The sequence below is a fragment of the Bos taurus genome, chromosome 13 (genome assembly GCF_002263795.3).
Source record: "Bos taurus isolate L1 Dominette 01449 registration number 42190680 breed Hereford chromosome 13, ARS-UCD2.0, whole genome shotgun sequence".
Lineage (NCBI taxonomy): Eukaryota > Metazoa > Chordata > Mammalia > Artiodactyla > Bovidae > Bos > Bos taurus.
Window position 1 is genome coordinate 26,931,406 of NC_037340.1, and position 17,806 is coordinate 26,949,211.

The window sequence follows — 17,806 nt, forward strand, 5'->3', positions numbered from 1 at the left end:
CACCCATGCTTGGGATGTGGCCAGCGAATCAGCTCGGCCAGAATCAGGGGAAGAATCCCCAGAACTTGTAAGAGAGACTTGGCTGCCTACCTGAGAAAGTCAGATTTGCACCCCAAGCAACAGAAATCATTGGAGAAATTTGAATTGGTACATGGCAGTATAAGATTTTAAAATTGGCTTACCACATCCAAAAGTATCTATTTTATTATATTTTAAAAATGACTTATTTATTTTTTGACTATGCCAAGCAGCATGCGGGAATCTTAGTTCCCTGACCAGGGGTCAAACCTGGGCCCCCTGCATTGAAAGTGCAGAATCTTAACCACTGGACCATCAGGGGAATCCTCCAGTATTTATTAATCACCTTCTCTATGTCTGCCACTCTTGCTAGGCATTTTGGGAGACCAAATGAATGGTGAACCACTTTTGCCCTCAGGGAATATATCCCACCAGAGATACAAAATATCTACACACTACTACAGAAATCAACATGTATCTGCTTAAAATGAGAAGGCAGCACCTAGTCAGAGGGTCAGTGTAGTCCATGATAATAGCAAACTCTTATATTGTGCCTGCTAAAGACTATTCCAGGACTTTGCATACATTAATTCAATTAATACAACACATTCATGAGGTAGGTAACATTACAGAGGAGAAAGCAGAGTCATGGAGAGTTAAGGTACACACCTAACATGTGAACCAGTGAGTAGATGAAAGGATTAAATCTGGACAGTCTGGATCAGAGGCTGTGACTAACTTTACCTTATCCTGCCCCACAAATAGTAGGTTAGACCTATTGATGACTGGGATATACCAACCCTTTCCATCCTTGTTAACTTGTTTAATTTGTACTCATTATAAACCGTCGTCCATGATCCAGTGTGAGGGTGTAGACTTAGTGTCAGCTTTGCTGAACTCTTGTTTCCCTGGATGAAATGGTACTGCAATTGCTTTGAAACACATCTTTTAGTGAGACTTCTATAACTGTTGTTTAAAAGCATTAAGCATTTAAAATATTTTTAAAACATTAAATGCTAAGCTGCTTTTGCAGTTGAGCAGCATTGATAGCATATATGGACAAAGCACAGACTCTAGTTTTTATCTCTTGTTGGTGGTATGACCCTGAAAAAGTCACCTTCCTGACCCTGGTTCTGCACGGAGGGGCTCCCAGGCCCTGCTGATCCCAGTTCCCAGATGATCGAAGAAGATAACGATGGGAACACTCCAAGAAAATCATGAACCTGGCCTGGGCACTTCATACCCTGTAAAAAAGACCCTCTGTGAAAAGGAGAAAATTCTCTTTTCCACAGGCTTGTTTGGAAGATTCAACGGATATTATGTGTGAAACTCAATTGCTGAATAAACATTAGCTACACATAGATGATCAAATGTTAGGCAAATGTAAAGTGGTATTATTTTTATTTTTCTTGGTTGTATCTCACAATTCTCTGAAGTTTCCAGGCTGAACTGGGAAAGTTCTGGAATACCACAGTGGGGCTTGTCTAGCATTTTCTTTCCACCAGCTTGTTTTGAAAGCGGGAGTACTGGAAATATTGCATAAAAAACCAGGCTGGCCAGATTTCAAGCCCTATTTCTAGACCAGAGTGGTTTGGATCTGCTTGAATAAGATTCTGAGCAGTTGGATGTGGAGACAAAAACCAAACCTCAGCAAACTGAGAAATGACAAACAAACTGAACATTTTCAAATTATGGGATGGTTTAGGGGCTATGGGCAAACGTCCATTAGCGACTAGGATGCAATTATCAAGCATGTTTTTAGACTATGTCCAAAGGGCCAGTTTTTGTTTTCAGTTGTTCTCTTTTTGAAGCAAAATTCCTGTTTGCTTAGGACTTGGAAGCTATGGCCATTAGAAGAACAACTTATTTTGCTCAGTTTCCTGTTAAATTTTTGCTTGAAAATCATTACATTGGCAATCACTAGTTTGTGCTTACTTTATAATAATTCTTTTTTCAAAAGTTATCATAATTAATGGACTAATGATAATCATGTTCCCTTCAAATAGTTATATGGATGTGAGAGTTGGAGCATAAAGAAGGCTGAACACCAAAGAATGGATGCTTTCAAGTTGTGGTGCTGGAGAAGACACTTGAGAGTCCCTTGAACAGCAAGAAGATTAAACCAGTCAATCTCTGAATATTCATTGGAAGGAATGATGCTGAAGCTCCAATGCTCTGGCTACTTGATGCAAAGAGCCAACTTATGGGAAAAGACTGATGCTGGGAAAGATTGAGGGCAGGAGGAGAAAGGGGCAACAGAGGATGAGATGGTTGGATGGCATCACCAGCTCAATGGACATGAGTTTGAGCAAACTCTGGGAGATTGTGAAGGGCAGGGAAGCCTGGTGTGATGCAGTCCATGGGGTTGCAAAGAGCTGGACATGACCGAGCAACTGAACAACAATTATATGAGTTAACAAATAAATATGAATATGTGTCATTACAATTTTCTCACAAAAGTTTCACTGAGTCCCTTTTCTGTACCAGCTAATGTTGAGCACCGAGGGTGGAGGTGAACAGGGCCTGGACTCTAGTGCTTTGGAGGGGACGCAGACATGGTGACATAGTAGAATGTGCACAGTGGTCCAGACGCCATATCCCTATGATGGAGGTGATGAGACACTTATTTAGCATCAGTGAACTGCCAAAAGATTCAGTGCACCTTCTCTATACTATTCCAGTCTTCGCCCTGGAACTCTGTGTACTTTGCATATGTAGAAATCGAGCCTCACAGAGGTAATTGTCAAAACTGCTCAAGAACCTGTGTGTGTCTGTCTCCAATTTTTCCCACTTACCATGTTTCAGAGGTGCTCCTGGGTACTCCTGGTTGCCTCTTTCTGCGGAAACCATGAAAAAGCTTCACTGCCCACTTGGAAGACCCATCCAGGGCTTGGTAAGGGGTGTTGATGCTTCCTGAACAGAATGATGTCCCTGAGGTGGGGGGGAGAGTTTTGTTTATCCCACCCAGGACAGCCCTGGCTTCATCTGCCACTGCACGCACAGGAGGGATAGCCCTGTACTAGCAGCCACCTCTGTCCTGCTCAGTCCTCACCAGAGAATAACATGTTACACAGTGCCATGAATTTTTAATGATTTGGACTTGAAAAGTAGTTTCAGAAGGTGAGCAAAATGCTAAGTTAATTGAGCCCCGCCGCTCAGCCTTCCTCTCCCAAAGTAGTTTTCAAGGAAATATGGCTGAAATATCAGTTGTCAGACGATGAATATTTTAAAGCAAATTCTGATATGCACCCAAGGTTCACTTGGCTCGCTAATGAGAGTGATGAGGACAGTTACCTTTAGGGAAAGGAAGTGTTGCCACTTACCGGGGGCTGCTTTGACAGGCATCTGCTCTGAGCACAGAGCTCTGTCTGGGGAAATCAGACCTGCTTGTCTTAACATCACCCAGTAGGAAAAGCCCCATCTTCCAATGGTTGGGAGCTCTGTCTGTGGCAGAGAGCTGGCTGCAAACTATTTTTATTCCCTTGGCTGATCGTTGAGGTGGAATCCATCACCTGATGAATATTCAATAGGTGAAGTTAAAAAAAAAAAAAAAGGAATATCTCTGCTTTCCTGCAAAACCCTCTGTGGCCCAAACCGGAAGAAATCCCAAAGGCAGGAGAGGAAAAGTCAGGTACATCTCCTGTCAAGAGTGCCCTCCAAAGATGCTGGGAAAGTTCTAACTGAGGGAGGACAAGGAAAACAGAGTGTGTTTTCAAATTATCTCAGAGAAATAGCCAGAGGAAAAAGACTCTCACCTTGAAATTAAGAGAATATGAAAAGTGAGCCAGGCAATCTTAATGATGATTGCTACCTGTGATCCAGTAGAGCAGATGTCCTCAACCTCCAGGATCTAATGCCTGACGATCTGAGATGTAGCTGATGTCATACTAATAGAAATAAAGTGCCTCTTTCTGGGGAGGCAGAAATGTAATGTGCTTGAATGATCCCCAGGTCATCCCCTCCCCACCCAGGCTTGTGGAAAAACTATCTTCCACCAAATTGGTCCCTGGTGCCAAAAAAGTTGGGGACCCCTGCAGTAGAGGATGTCTGGCTTTTCCTTGAGCTTGAGATGGAAGTTTGGGCAAGAAAGGGAGAAAAGGAACCACACTGTGTTCCACAGGGAATGCAACACTGCCTGGAGTTGGTGAATAACATACAGAATGTTGTTGTTTACTTGTTAAGTTGTGTCTGACTCTTTTGGGACTCTAAGGACTGTAGCCCACCACCCTCTTCTGTCCATGGGATTCTCCAGGCAACAATACTGGAGCAGATTGCCATTTCCTTCTCCAGGGGTGCTTCCTGACCTAGGGAGTGAACCTGGGTTTTCTGCGTTGGCAGATGAGTTCTTTACCACTGAGTCATGAGGGAAGCTCACAGCACATTTTTACAAAGGAGAAAACTAGAAGAGTTCTTTCTCCCTGGGCTGTGTAATGAAGTCGGTTTTGCTGGTTGTGCAATTCTTCACTTGTCAGACCGCAATGGAAGTTTTAGCCTGTGCTGTTGAAGCAGAATTTGCTGAATGGTGTGGCTGCAGAGTGACTGTAACCCATCCTGAACAAAAGGGTGAAGTCTGGGTCTCTCCCTGTCCTGCCTGCGCCCGTCTCTGTTCCCATGCCCATGGCTGTCCTCAACCTTCCTATCATCATGGCATCTCCCACACCTTGGAGTTACTACCCAGCAATGGTTTGTTGTTGTAAGAACACCATTAAGAGGTCCTGAGGGATAAACAATAAGGTCCTACTGTACAGCACAGGGAACCATATTCAATATCCTCTGATAAACCATAATGGAAAAGAATATATAAAAACATCTATATGTATGTAACTGAGTCATGTTGCTGTATAGCAAAGACTGGCACAACATTGTAAACCAACTTTACTGCAGTAAAATACATGTTAGAATACTGGATGCTGGGGGCTGGTGCACTGGGACGATCCAGAGGGGATGGTATGGGGAGGGAGGAGGAAGGAGGGGTCAGGAGGGGGAACACATGTATACCTGTGGCGGATTCATTTTGATATTTGGCAAAACCAGTACAATATTGTAAAGTTTAAAAATAAAATAAAATTAAAAACAAAAACAAAAACAAAAACAAAATTTTAAAATCAACCAAAAAAAAAAAAAAGGGAAAGGAACTGAGAAGCCAGACACCCATTATGGAAAAGTATAGAATATTCTGGATGATAAAAACTGCATGGATACTATGCTTTCCAGATACCTGGTACTTACTTGTTGTACGTCAGCTTATTGAATCTTCACTGGAACATGATGGCTGTGTATCATTTTCTTCATTTTACAAATAAGGCGAACGGGGCTCAGAGAGCTTATCTGGCTAAAACCACACATATTTTAATAGAACAGGTGGGGTTTGAACCTAGGCCAGTGTCTCCCCACAACCTGCACTCCCCCTTTATTCTTTCTGGATGGACATGGAGTAAAAGGAGGTAGATCAGTCTTAGGTAGTAGGCTGTGGCCAGAAGCCATCTTCTCTGGGCAACTGAGAAATTAGAAAAAGCCCTTTCTCTTCTAACACAGGCTTGTGGCTTCCTGGTCTTGATTGGTCATAACCTGGCTGTAGGCAACTGCGGCGTCTCAAGGCCGATCACACAGGGGAGAGGAAAGGAGCCATGCATGAGGAAGTTCCTGCATGAAATCAACACCCACCCAGAAACAAGGTGTTGGGTGCTGGCCAGGAGGCTAGGGCAGGTCCTGGCACAGAAAAGCTGAATGGCAAGAAACATCATGCACACCTAAAGTTCCACACTCCAAGTCTGGTGATTTAATCATAGAAACAGAGGTCCAGTTTTCATATAGAAATACTTAATGTAGTTTTTCCAGCCTCATAAAAAGTTCTGAGTGTGTGATACAATGAAATAATACCTCATGGAAGGGTTGTATAACTCAACAGCAGAGAGCAAAGCAGACCAGGAATTCCTGCCATCAAGATCCCACTCTGACCAGTGTCTGCTGCTGCAGCCTCCAACGTGTAGTGTTCTAGACATCCTAGTTATAAGCACTGGTACATACCCGAGTAGCTGCTCCAGGCTCTACTTCACATATTCCATTGCCACTAAGACATGAACCAACCCTAAGAAGCAATATCGATTATATGTGGAATCTAAAAAAAAAAAAAAAAAGGGATACAAAAGAACTTACTTACAAAACAGACTCACAGACATAGAAGATAAATTTATAGTTACCAAAGAGGGAGGCAGGGGAAGGGATAAATTAGGAGTTTGGAATTAACACACACACACCACTATATACAAAATAGATAATCAACAAGGACCTACCGTATAGTACAAGGAACTATACTTAATATCTTACAATGTAAAAGTATCTGACGAAGAATAGATATATCTCTATGTATAACTGAATCACTTTGCTGCACACCTGAAGCTAACACAACATCGTCAATCAACTACATGCACCCATGCGTGCGCGCTAAGTCACTTTGGTAGAGTCTGACTCTTTGCAACCCTGTGGACTGTAACCCGCCAGGCTCCTCTGTCCATGAGATTCCCCAGGCAAAAATACTAGAGTGGATTGCCATGCCCTCCTCCAGGGGATTTCCTGACCCAGAGATTGAACCCACATCTCCTGCATTGGCAGATAGGTTCTTTACTGCTAGCACCATCTGGGGAACCTGTAAATCAACTATGTGCTTAGTCACTCAGTCCTGTCCATCTCTTTGCGACTCCATGAACTGTAGCTTGCCAGGCTCCTCTGTCTATGGGGATTCTTCAGGCAAGAATACTGGAGTGGGTTGCCTTGCCTTCCTCAAAGAAAAAAAAGAAGTTACTATTTCCCCATTTAGAAGAAACTAGAAAAGGCAGAGGAACCAGAGATCAAATTGCCAACATCCGCTGGATCGTTGAAAAAGCAAGAGAGTTCCAGAAAAACATCTATTTCTGCTTTATTGACTATGCTAAAGCCTTTGACTGCGTGGATCACAATCAACTGGAAAATTCTTCAAGAGATGGGAATGCCAGACCACCTGACTTGCCTCTTGAGAAACCTGTATACAGGTCAGGAAGCAACAGTTAGAACTGGACATAGAACAACAGACTGCTGTATATTGTCACCCTGTTTATTTAACTTACATGCAGAGTACGTCATGAGAAATGCTGGGCTGGAAGAAGCACAAGCTGGAATCAAGACTGCCGGGAGAAATATCAATAACCTCAGATATGCAGGTGACACCACCCTTATGGCAGAAAGTGAAGAAGAACTAAAGAGCCTCTTGATGAAAGTGAAAGAGGAGAGTGAAAAAGTTGACTTAAAACTCTACATTCAGAAAACTAAGATCATGGCATCCAGTCCCATCACTTCATGGCAAATAGATGGAAAACATTCCATGGGAAACAGTGGAAACAGTGTCAGACTTTATTTTTTTGGGCTCCAAAATCACTGCAGATGGTGATTGCAGCCATGGCATTAAAAGACGCTTACTCCTTGGAAGGAAAGTTATGACCAACCTAGATAGCATATTAAAAAGCAGAGACATTACTTTGTCAACAAAGGTCTGTCTAGTCAAAGCTATGGTTTTTCCAGTGGTCATGTATAGATGTGAGAGTTGGACTATAAAGAGGGGTGAGGGCTGAAGAATTTATGCTTTTGAACTGTGGTTTTGGAGAAGACTCTTGAGAGTTCCTTGGACTTCAAGGAGATCCAACCAGTCCATCCTAAAGGAGATGAGTCTTGGGTGTTCATTGAAAGAACTGATGCTGAAGCTCCAATACTTTGGCCACCTGATGCGAAGAGCTGACTCCTTAGAAAAGACCCTGATGCTGGGAAAGATTGAAGGCAGGAGGAGAAGGGGATGACAGAGGATGAGATGGTTGGATGGCATCACCGACACAATGGACATGAGTTTGGGTAGACTCCGGGAGTTGGTGATGGACAGGGAGGCCTGGTGTGCTGCGGTTCATGGGGTCGCAAAGAGTCAGACACAACTAAGTCACTGAAATGAACTGAAAGCTCTAAAATGTTGACTGATTTACCAAAGACAATAAAGCTGATAAGCAACAGGACATGGATTTGAACTCAGACCAGATTCCAAAGCAGCATTTTGCTAGTTCTCTGATTGTTGCTGGGTTGTGCCTTTTCTGTAACTTATTTATTGTTTTATCCTGTGTGTAGATGTGGTACCACTATGTCATTGGACATCCAAGTTCCCTGTCCCCATTCAGGTGACATATCTCACTTGTCCACAGTGACTGGGGTTTCCATGCCTGAAGATGATATCCTCTACCTGCACCCTGTCTTTGATCCAGAAGGTTCCATCCTCTCCCCTGAGGACCCCGTGGTACTTCCTGTGGATGCTTCTTCCCCTTCCCCAGCCACAGCTTCTCTAGTCCTAGAGGGGACATCTAGTTCTGCTAACAAGTCGCAGACCTGGAACTTAGGTCACATTTCCGCATTGATCTTCTTATGTGGGGGAAAAAAAATTGGCCTTTAGACACCAAAGAAGGGAGGGAAAAGAAGGGGAGAATAACCAGATAGCTGCTTCTAGAAAACTTATGTGGGAAATGGGCATAGTCATTCTCCAATCAGAAGTTAGCTAGGGATAGCTGAGCCCTTTTAAGATAAAGACTACAAAACTGTGTCAAGCAAATTAGATACAGAGCCTGAGTAAAGACCAGGAGAAGCTAGGGGCTTTGAGGCTGAAGCATAATTAGTGGCACGGTTTTCAGTTTGATTTTGGTGAAGAGCCAATGAGATGTTGAAAGTGGTGGGGGACAGCTGTCCCCATATTTGCTATAGGGTCACAATGAATTGGATTTTCTATGTAGACATTTATTAGTCAAATTTTCAGGCACAAACAGTTTATGAACTTGTTCTGCAACTCACTGAAGCCCCAGCTCCTTGTCTTCTAGAGTTTCTAATACAAAAGATTCTGTCAAGCTGGATCTCTCAGGGGCAGCCCTGAAGACCAGGTGGTGGTCTCTCCCCAATTCATTCAGGGGTGGGAGTGTCTCTGAATGGTTTTAGTGGATCCACATACTCTGAATACCTTTAATTTCACCAGTGGAAGACCATTTCTAATAGTCATCGTGCTCGTTAAAAGTCACCAGTTTTCCAATGAAAACCTATTTTTGATACTTGCATATTCATTCACAAAATATTAATCTTGAAAATTAATTCACTGTGTATAATTACTATTATATTTTAAAATTATGATAAAATATACATCATATAAAATTTATCATCTACTATTTTATGTATACAGTTCAGTGGCATTCAGTACTTTCACTCTATTGTATAACCATTATCACCATCCATCCCCATAGCTCTTTTCATCTTGTAGAACTAAAAAGCTCAGTCTCATTCGTAACACCCTCTCCCCCTTCCCTTCCTCCCAGCACCTGGCAGCCATCATTCACTTCTGTCTCTATGAATTTCACTACTCTGAGCATCTCATCTAAGTGGAATCATACAGTATTTGTCCTTTTGTGACTGACTTATTTAACTCATCAAATCCTCTAGGTTTATTCAGGTTGTAGCAAGGGATCACAATTTTCTTCCTTTTTTAAGCCCAAATAACACAGACCTACAAGACCTTTTAGAACTAACACCCAAAAAAGATGTCCTTTTCATTATAGGGGACTGGAATGCAAAAGTAGGAAGTCAAGAAACACCTGGAGTAATAGGCAAATTTGGCCTTGGAATACGGAATGAAGCAGGGCAAAGACTAATAGAGTTTTGCCAAGAAAATGCACTGGTCATAACAAACACCCTCTTCCAACAACACAAGAGAAGACTCTATACATGGACTCACCAGATGGTCAACACCGAAATCAGATTGATTATATTCTTTGCAGCCAAAGATGGAGAAGCTCTATACAGTCAGCAAAAACAAGACCAGGAGCTGACTGTGGCTCAGACCATGAACTCCTTATTGCCAAATTCAGACTTACCTTGAAGAAAGTAGGGAAAACCACTAGACCATTCAGGTATGACCTAAATCAAATCCCTTATGATTATACAGTGGAAGTGAGAAATAGATTTAAGGGCCTAGATCTGATAGATAGAGTGCCTGATGAACTATGGAATGAGGTTCGTGACATTGTACAGGAGACAGGGATCAAGACCATCCCCATAGAAAAGAAATGCAAAAAAGCAAAATGGCTGTCTGGGGAGGCCTTACAAATAGCTGTGAAAAGAAGAGAAGAGAAAAGCAAAGGAGAAAAGGAAAGATATAAACATCTGAATGCAGAGTTCCAAGGAATAGCAAGAAGAGATAAGAAAGCCTTCTTCAGCATTCAATGCAAAGAAATAGAGGAAAACAACAGAATGGGAAAGACTAGGAATCTCTTGAAGAAAATCAGAGGTACCAAAGGAACATTTCATGCAAAGATGAGGTTGATAAAGGACAGAAATGGTATGGACCTAACAGAAGCAGAAGATATTAAGAAGAGATGGCAAGAATACACAGAAGAACTGTGCAAAAGAGATCTTCACAACCCAGATAAGCACGATGGTGTGATCACTGACCTAGAGCCAGACATCCTGGAATGTGGAGTCAAGTGGGCCTTAGAAAGCATCACTACGAACAAAGCTAGTGGAGGTGATGGAATTCCAGTTGAACTATTCCAAATCCTGAAAGATGATGCTGTGAAAGTGTTGCACTCAATATGCCAGCAAATTTGGAGAACTCAGCCGTGGCCACAGGACTGGAAAAGGTCAGTTTTCATTCCAGTCCCAAAGAAAGGCAATGCCAAAGAATGCTCAAACTACCACACAATTGCACTCATCTCACACGCTAGTAAAGTAATGCTCAAAATTCTCCAAGCCAGGCTTCAGCAATATGTGAACTGTGAACTTCCAGACGTTCAAGCTGGTTTTAGAAAAGGCAGAGGAACCAGAGATCAAATTGCCAACATCCGCTGGATCATGGAAAAAACAAGAGAGTTCCAGAAAAACATCTACTTCTGCTTTATTGACTATGCCAAAGCCTTTGACTGTGTGGATCACAATAAACTGTGGAAGATTCTTCAAGAGATGGGAATACCAGACCACTTGATCTGCCTCTTGAGAAATCTGTATGCAGGTCAGGAAGCAACAGTTAGAACTGGACATAGAACAACAGACTGGTTCCAAATAGGAAAAGGAGTATGTCAAGGCTGTATATTGTCACCCTGTTTATTTAACTTATATGCAGAGTACATCATGAGAAACGCTGGACTGGAAGAAACACAAGCTGGAATCAAGATCATCTGGAGAAATCTCAATAACCTCAGATATGCAGATGATACCACCCTTATGGCAGAAAGTGAAGAGGAACTCAAAAGCCTCTTGATGAAAGTGAAAGTGGAGAGTGAAAAAGTTGGCTTAAAGCTCAACATTCAGAAAACGAAGATCATGGCATCCGGTCCCACCACTTCATGGGAAATAGATGGGGAAACAGTGGAAACAGTGTCAGACTTTATTTTTCTGGGCTCCAAAATCACTACAGATGGTGACTGCAGCCATGAAATTAAAAGACACTTACTCCTTGGAAGGAAAGTTATGACCAACCTAGGTAGTATATTGAAAAGCAGAGACATTACTTTGCCAACAAAGGTCCGTCTAGTCAAGGCTATGGTTCTTCCTGTGGTCATGTATGGATGTGAGAGTTGGACTGTGAAGGAGGCTGAGCGCCGAAGAATTCATGCTTTTGAACTGTGGTGTTGGAGAAGACTCTTGAGAGTCCCTTGGACTGCAGGGAGATCCAACCAGTCCATTCTGAAGGAGATCAGCCCTGGGATTTCTTTGGAAGGAATGATGCTAAAGCTGAAACTCCAGTACTTTGGCCACCTCATGCGAAGAGTTGACTCATTGGAAAAGACTCTGATGCTGGGGGGGATTGGGGGCAGGAGGAGAAGGGGATGACAGAGGATGAGATGGCTGGATGGCATCTCTGACTCGATGGATGTGTCTGAGTGAACTCTGGGAGTTGGTGATGAATAGGGAGGCCTGGCATGCTGCGATTCATGGGGTTGCAAAGAGTCAGACATGACTGAGTGACTGATCTGATCTGAACACTCCATTATATGTAGATACCACATTTTGTTTATTCACTCATCCATTAGTGAACATTAAGGTCATGGCATCTGTCCCATCACTTCATGGCAAATAGATGGGGAAACAATGGAAAAAATGAGAGACTTTAATTTTTGAGGCTCCAAAGTCACTTCAGATGGTGACTGCCGCCATGAAATTAAAACACGCTTTCTCCTTGGAAGAAAATCTATGACCAACCTAGACAGCATATTAAAGAGCAAAGACATTACTTTGCTGATAAAGGTCTGTCTAGTCAAAGCTATGGTTTTTCCAGTAGTCATGTATGGATGTGAGAGTTGCATTATAAAGAAAGCTAAGCGCCGAAGAATTGATGCTTTTGAACTGTGGTGTTGAAGAAGACTCTTGAGAGTCCCTTGGACTGCAAGGAGATCTAACCAGTCCATCCTAAAGGAAATCAGTGCTGAATATTCACTGGAAGGACTGATGCTGAAGCTGAAACTCCAATACTTTGACCAATTGATGTGAAGAATTGACTCATCTGAAAAACTCTGATGCTGGGAAAGATTGAAGGCAGGATGAGGCAGGAACGACAGAGGACGAGATGGTTGGATGGCATCACTGACTTGATGGACATGAGTTTGAGAAAGCCCTGGGAGTTAGTGATGGACAGGGAAGCCTGGAGTGCTGCAGTCCACGGGGTCACAAAGAGTCGGACACGACCGAGTGACTGAACTCCACTGAACTTAATGGACACATGAGCTGCTTCTACCTCTTGGCTATTGTGAGTAATGTTCTACAGATCTCTCTTTAAGACTTGGCTCTCAGTTCTTCAGGGAACAAAACTAGAAGTGGAATTGTTAGTTCCTATGGTGATTCTATTTTTAAATTTTTTCAGAATTGCCACACTCTTGTGCAAACTGTATGGTTTTGGTGCAGTAACAGAAGCACTAAGGTGCATGGCCCTTTGTGCCACAGGGCTGCAGAACCTCTCTGGATGGGGCATTCCAGAGAGCATGTAGGAGCTGACCACTCCTAGAATGAATGCATAAACTCACCACTTCTTACTGAGATATTACAGCTGGTAACTCACAGCCACAGGCATACATACTGATTACACACACAGTGGGAAGCCCTTTGACAAAAGAGTATTTTTTTTAAAAATCTAGTATTCCTTTCTTTTTCTTTTTCATTAGAGTAGTTATTTATTTAAAAGAGACAGATGGGCAAGAAAGAACACTGACTTCATGATGGAAAACCCATCTGCTTTTCCAGTTCTGGTCTTGAATCTTCTTTCTGTGGTAAGAGAATCTTTGGCAATTTCTTCTCCTTGAAACTAGAAAAGTCTCATCCAGACCTTACAAAGATGATATGTGTTGTTCAAATACCACAACTGAGAACCTGAGTCTATTTCTCCTATATAAGTGTTGTCTCTCATTGATAGTGGTTTTCTGAAAGAGGAGAAGGTGGGACTTCTTGATTCAAGATTTACATCTGGATGTGCTGCCCACCCCCAGGGTTCCTAGGCTGATTCCCCCAGGTCATGCATCATGGAGATCAGCTCTTTAAGGGCTGTGCTGTCTGTGCTAAGTCACTTCAGTCGTGTCAGACTCTGTGCAACCCTATGGACTGTAGCCCCCCAGGCTCCTCTGTCCATGGAATTGTCCAGGCAAGAAAACTAGAGTGAGTTGTCATGCTCTCCTCCAGGGAATCTTTCTGACCCAGGGATAGAACCTGCCATCTCCTGTGTCTCCTACATTAGCAGGCAAAATCTTTACCACCAGCACCACCTGGAAAGTTTGAGGCAAAATCCTCCATGCTTTGTTTTCATCTTATGTGGAGATTTGATGGGGTTGAGGAGGGGAGGCAAGGGGAAGGAACCTGGGCTGCAGGAGGAGGTGGAGCTGAGTTTTCACTTCAAATTTTGTGACAACAGCTCAAGCTTCTACCTCAGCCTGTCTCAGTCTCTTAGTGTTTCACTGCTCCATCCAATTATTGGTTCTAATCAGTGACTTAAGCATGTATCAGATCAAATGACAAAAACCAGAGCCCTGGGCCCTGCCTGGCAGGCTGCAGGCTCACACTGAGGTTTGCTGCAGGGACATAGACTAGGATTTTCTAGAGAAAAATAAAAAGACATCTCATCTTTTTAATTAATGCAGTTTTTTAAAATTAATGCAGTCACCAGTTTTCACCCCAAATTGTCAAATGCGGAAAAAGAAAGAAGCCCTTGTACAAATAATAATAGGGAAAAAAAAGTTCCTTTCTATTAGTAATGGGAAGCATTTTCAAGGTACTTCCTTGGTACTTCCTTCAGGGGAAATCTCTCAAAAATCATAGCATAAATTATAGGTTTGTCCAAGTCTTTTCACCATAGGATATTAAGAGGCTTGTTTTAATAGTGTTGTAAGGAAGAAAGAAATAAAAGACATGTGAGAACCTCTTATCTAGGTTATCACATGAATCCTTCTGACAACTAAAATATGGTAAACTTTTAGCTTTTTCTTTTAATTGGTTTTTGTTTTAGTTTAGTTACAAGCTTGAAAAGGATTCTGTGAAAAAGATTATTCTAGGAATTAGATTTTGTTCTCTCAGCAGTTTCTCTGGAAAACTTGATCAGGGAGGAGTGAAGGATGATTTTGTTTCATTTGACCTGTTGGATCTGAATCTTCAGCCAGAGATGGGGTGGAGATCCTGAGTGTCCTCCAGCGGTTTGCCAAGTGGAATATTAACTGTCAGTCATGGAGATGGTGTAGGAAAAGATCAAAGGCAACAGGAGAAAGGGATGGCATAGGATGAGATGGTTAGATAGCATCACCGACGCAATGGACATGAATTTGAGCAAACTCTGGGAGATAGTGGAAGACAGAGGAGCTTGGTGTGCTTCAGTCCGTGGGGCACAAAGAGTCAGACACGACCTAGTGACTGAAAAACAGCATGGGGATGGGGAGCTGGGAGATCAGGTCCCTTTGGGGCTGGTTTGTTTCCTTTGGGTCTGTTGTGTTAAATCTTCTGAATGTGCTAACTGGAGCATGCCATCTTTAAGTCTTCTTCTCACTGCGTATTCTGTGATACCAGCCTGAGCTGACAGAAACACCAACTTCACAGATAGAGACATTGATGAAAATCACATGTCCAGCAAATGGCCAACCCAGCTATGAATGAGAGGGATTTTGGGCCCTTCCCTGACATGACTATGAGCCATGCCATGTAGGGCCACCCAAGACAGATGGATCATGGTAGAGAGTTCTGACAAAATGTGGTCTTTTGGAGAAGGCAATGGCAAACCGCTTTAGTATTCTTGCCTTGAGAACCCCATGAAGAGTATGAAAAGGCAAAAAGACATGACACTGAAAGATTAACTCCCCAGGTCAGTAGGTGCCCAATATGCTACTGGAGAAGAGTGGAGAAATAACACCAGAAAGAATGAGGAGACAGAGCCAAAGAGAAAACAACGCCCTGTTATGGATGTGACTGGTGATGGAAGTAAAGTCCGATGCTGTAAAGAGCAATAATGCATAGGAACCTAGAACGTTAGGTCCATGAATAAAGATAAATTAGAAGTAGTCAAATAGGAGATAGCAAGAGTGAACATCAACATTTTAGGAATCTGTGAACTAAAATGGACTAGAATGAGTGAATTTAACTTGGGTGACCATTATGTCTTCTACTGTAGGCAAGAATCCCTTAGAAGAAATGGAGTAGCCATCACAGTAAACAAAAGAGTCTGAAATGCAGGAGTTGGATGTAATCGCAAAAATAACAGAATGATCTTTGTTTATTTCCAAGGCAAACTATTCAATATCACAGTAATCTAAGTCTATGCCCTGACCAGTAATGCTGAAGAAGCTGAAGTCGAACAATTCTATGAAGACCTACAAGACCTTCTAGAACTAACACCCCCAAAATATGTCTTTTTCATTATAGGGGACCAGAATGCAAAAATAGGAAGTCAAGAGATACCAGGAGTAACAGGCATATTTGGACTTAGAGTACAAAATGAAGCAGGGCAAAGGCTAACGGAGTTTTTCCAAGAGAATGCACTGGTCATAGCAAACACCCTCTTACAACAACATAGGAGAAGACTCCACACATGGACATCACCAGGTGGTCAACACTGAAATTAGATTAATCATATTCTTTGCAGCCAAAGATGAAGAAACTCTAAACAGTCATAAAAAACAAGATCAGGAGCTGACTGTGGCTCAGATCATAACTCTTTATTGTCAAATTCAGACTTAAATTGAAGAAAGTAGGAAAAACCACTAGACCATTTAGGTATGACCTAAATCAAATCCCTTATGATTATACAGTGGAAGTGAGAGATAGATTCAAGAGATTAAATCTGATAGACAGAGTGCCTGAAGAACTATGGACAGAGGTTCATGACATTGTACAGGAGGCAGTGATCAAAACCATCCCCAAGAAAAAGAATGCAAAAAGGCAAAATGGTTGTCTGAGGAGGTGAAGGCCTTACAAATAGCTGAGAAACAAAGAGAAATGAAAGGCAAAGGAGAAAATGGAAGATATACCCATTTGAATGCAGAGTTCCAAAGAATAGCAAGCAAGGAGAGATAAGAAAGTCTTCCTCAGTGATCAATTCAAAGAAATAGAGGAAAACAATAGAATGGGAAAGACTAGAGACCTCTTCAAGAAAATTAGAGATACCAAGGGAACATTTCACGCAAAGATGGGCACAATAAAGTACAGAAATGGTATGGACCTAACAAAAGCAGAAGATATTAAGAAGAGGTGGCAAGAATACACAGAAGACCTATACAAAAAAACTATACAAAAAAGATCATCATGACCCACATAACCATGATGGTGTGATCATTCACCTAGAACCAGACATCCTGGAGTGGGAAAACAAGTGGGCCTTGGGAAGCATCACTGCGAACAAAGCTAGTGGAGGTGATGGAATTCCAGTTGAGCTATTCCAAATCCTGAAAGATGATGCTGTGAAAGTGCTGCACTCAATATGCCAGCAAATTTGGAAAACTCAGCCGTGGCCACAGGACTGGAAAAGGTCAGTTTTCATTCCAATCCCAAAGAAAGGCAATGCCAAAGAATGCTCAAACTACTGCACAATTGCACTCATCTCACACGCTAGTAAAGTAATGCTCAAAATTCTCCAAGCCAGGCTTCAGCAATACCTGAACCATGAACTTCCTGATATTCAAGCTGGTTTTAGAAAAGGCAGAGGAACCAGAGATCAAATTGCCAATATCCACTGGATCATCAAAAAAGCAAGAGAGTTCCAGAAAAACATCTATTTCTGCTTTATTGACTATGCCAAAGCCTTTGACTGTGTGGATCACAATAAACTGTGGAAAATTCTGAAAGAGATGGGAATACCAGAACACCTGATGTGCCTCTTGAGAAACCTATATGCAGGTCAGGAAGCAACAGTTAGAACTGGACATGGAACAACAGACTGGTTCCAAATAGGAAAAGGAGTATGTCAGGGCTGTATATTGTCACCCTGCATAACTTACATGCAGAGTACGTCATGAGAAATGCTGGGCTGGAAGAAGGACAAGCTGGAATCAAGATTGCAGGGAGAAATATCAATAACCTCAGATATGCAGATGACACCACCCTTATGGCAGAAAGTGAAGAGGAACTAAAGAGTCTCTTGATGAATGTGAAAGAGGAGAGTGAAAAAGTTGGCTTAAAGCTCAACATTCAGAAAACGAAGATCATGGCATCTGGTCCCATCACTTCATGGCAAATAGATGGGGAAACAGTGAGAGACTATTTTTTTGAGCTCCAAAATCAGTGC

At 42.3% G+C, this 17,806-nt stretch overlaps 1 non-coding gene across 1 annotated transcript; it reads right to left on the bottom strand.

Annotated features, from left to right (window-relative positions):
- Positions 1 to 267: 267 nt before the first annotated feature.
- On the bottom strand, positions 268 to 341 carry TRNAE-UUC (transfer RNA glutamic acid (anticodon UUC)). The gene has a single exon. It is a non-coding gene; the product is annotated as a tRNA-Glu (tRNA).
- Between the last annotated feature and the right edge of the window lie 17,465 nt (positions 342 to 17,806).